The sequence below is a fragment of the Hevea brasiliensis genome, chromosome 17, assembly GCF_030052815.1.
Source record: "Hevea brasiliensis isolate MT/VB/25A 57/8 chromosome 17, ASM3005281v1, whole genome shotgun sequence".
Taxonomy (NCBI): Eukaryota; Viridiplantae; Streptophyta; class Magnoliopsida; order Malpighiales; family Euphorbiaceae; genus Hevea; species Hevea brasiliensis.
Window position 1 is genome coordinate 51,946,273 of NC_079509.1, and position 2,807 is coordinate 51,949,079.

General features: G+C 35.8%; 1 non-coding gene across 1 annotated transcript; it reads left to right on the forward strand.

Moving 5' to 3' along the window:
• The first annotated feature begins 1,710 nt into the window (after window positions 1-1,710).
• Window positions 1,711-1,817, forward strand: LOC131175763 (small nucleolar RNA R71). The gene has a single exon (XR_009145953.1). It is a non-coding gene; the product is annotated as a small nucleolar RNA R71 (small nucleolar RNA).
• The last annotated feature ends 990 nt before the right edge of the window (window positions 1,818-2,807 follow it).

Consider the following 2,807-nt stretch of genomic DNA (forward strand, 5'->3'; position numbering starts at 1 on the left):
TCTTCATCTATCACATCAATTCTCAAGCATGAATTTGAATCATCTTTCTTTTTCATTGCTTGAAACAAATTAAATTCAACTTTTTCTTCCCCAACTTCTAATGTAAGCCTTCCATTTTTTACATCAATCACAGCTCCAGCAGTAGCAAGGAAAGGTCTACCAAGAATAATAGGAATGTGTACATCCTCCTCCATCTCCAATACCACAAAATCCACTGGTATGAAAAATTTTCCAACTTTCAGAGGAACATTCTCAATTACCCCAATTGGAAATTTAATAGACCTATCTGCTAACTGCAGTGAAATGGTAGGAGGCTTTATTTCTCCAATCTTCACTTTCTCATAGATAGACAATGGCATTAGACTAACACTGGCTCCAATATCACACAAAGCCTTATCTATACTAATATCCCCAATGTGACATGGTATGGAAAAACTTTTAGGATCTTTCAGTTAGGGTGGAAGCTTATTTTGCAAAATAGCACTGCTTTCTTCTGTGAGAGCTACGGTCTCAAATTCCTCCAATTTCTTCTTGTTAGATAAAATCTCCTTCAAAAATTTTGCATATGAAGGCATTTGTGCTAAGGCATCAGTGAAAGGAATAGTTACATACAAAGACTTCAATACTTTCAAAAACTTCCCAAATTGTTTATCCAATTTCGCTTTCTGGAACCTTTGTGGGAATGTTAAAGGTGGCATATAGGCTTTAGATGCTACATATTTAGGTTCTTCCTCTTTGCTCTCCCTCTCCTTACTTCCTTTTTCTTCCACTGAATTTTCTTTCTCAGCTTTAATTCTAACTTCAACTTCAGTTTATTCATCTCCTTCTCTGTTTTTCTCTTCTTCAATTTTCTCTTCAATCTTTTTATCTCTATTCTCCAATATTTTTCCACTTCTCAATGTAATAGCCTTGCAATGCTCCCTTGAATTTTCTGGCTGGCTAGGGAGCTTCCCAAATGCTTTGTTATTTGAAGAGCTAGCTTGTTGAGCTATTTGATTCTCTAACATCTTGTTGTGTGTTGCCATTTGATCTACTTTATATGCTAATTGAGAAATCATATCTTGTTGACTTTGATGGCTCACAAGTAGAGTCTCAATCATAGCTTCTAATCTAGCTGTCTTATCTGGTTGTGCTTGTTGTGGTAGAGGTAGAGCAGGTGCATTTTGAGGTTTAGGAATTCCAAGAGGAGGACCTCTATTCTGCTGAAAATTCTGATGTTGTCCTTGTCTACCTCCCCAAGAGAAATTGGGGTGGTTTCTCCATGCTGGATCATAAGTTGCAGAAAATGAGTTACTACCTGGTCTTTGATTGTAGTTCCCCACATAATCCACTTGCTCACTTGAAAAATCTTGATTAAGTGCAGAAAAATCAGCTGCACAATTGACATTTGCAGCTCCAACTTCTGCTGAATTACTAAAACCTCCAGCTGAAGAATCTACTTTCATGCTTAGCTTGTCCATTTTCCTTGTCAAAGCATCAAACTTAGCATTAATCATATTCATGGCATCAAGCTCAAACATACCAGCTGGTTTCTTAATCTCATTCCTCTCACAACTCCATTGGTAGTTGTTACAAGCAATTTTATTAAGAGCAGAAAAAGCTTCATCTTCAGATTTCTCCATAAGATCACCTCCAGAAGATGTATCAATTGTACTTCTAATAGCTGGTGAAACTCCATTATAAAAGTGTTGAACAAGCATTCACTTAGGAATCCCATGATGTGGACATCTCCTTTGCAAATCCTTGTACCTCTCCCATGCTTCATACAAGCTCTCATCATCTCTAGGTTTGAAAGAAGTCAGCTCATTTCTTAGCTTAGCTGTCTTGCTTGGTGGAAAATATTGAGCTAAAAATGCTTGAGAAAGTTCATCCCATGTTGTGATAGAACCCGGTGGCAAAGAATGTAACCACTCTCTAGCTCGGTCCTTCAAAGAAAAAGGAAATAATCTGAGTCGAATTGCATCATCAGAAACTCCATTTATTTTCAACATATCACTGATCTCAAGAAAGTGTGCTAGATGCACATGTGGACTTTCACTTGGATTTCCTCCAAATTGTGATTGTTGTACCATCTGATAGAGTGCAGGCTTCAGTTCAAAATTATTAGCTTCTACTCTTGGTCTTGTGATACTTGGCATGAAATCCCCAATGTTAGGATAGGCATGATCCTTCACAGAGCGGTTGTTATTGTTGTTGGCCATTTTTTCTTGTAATTGCTCTTGCTCTTGCTCTTGTGCTCTTTCTTGTTATTGTTGAGCTTTAATTTCAGCTTTTCTCCTTTTAGATTCTGCTCTTAAAGCTTTTGCTATCTTTTTTATTTCTGGATCAAAGAAAAAATTGATTTCTTCACTTTTTATCCTTCTCATAAAATAAAGTACCTGAAAAACAAAATAAACAAATTTTCAAAGTAAAATGGTAAAAATAAAATAAAATAAAATGCCCAAATTAACCAAACAAAAAATTGTTCAATATCAAACAAAAATCAAATCCCTGGCAACGGCGCCAAAAACTTGATGGGGCGAATCCGCAAGTATACGGGTCATCTCAAGTAATAAAGTGGTGAATCAAGTATCATTCCCACGAGGATTTGCTATTTGAGTATCAAACTATGAATGAAGCGATTATTTAGGCTAATGATTAATAAATAAATGGTAAATGTAAATGAGCAAGGTAAATTGATTAATCTAATTGAAATGGGTAAAGAGCAAACAAATAAATTCTAGATCTAGTTTGCAATTAAACTAAATTAACAATGGGTAATTCAAATCAAAGTCTAATTATGTTAAAAGTGATTCCAGAGTTTGGGG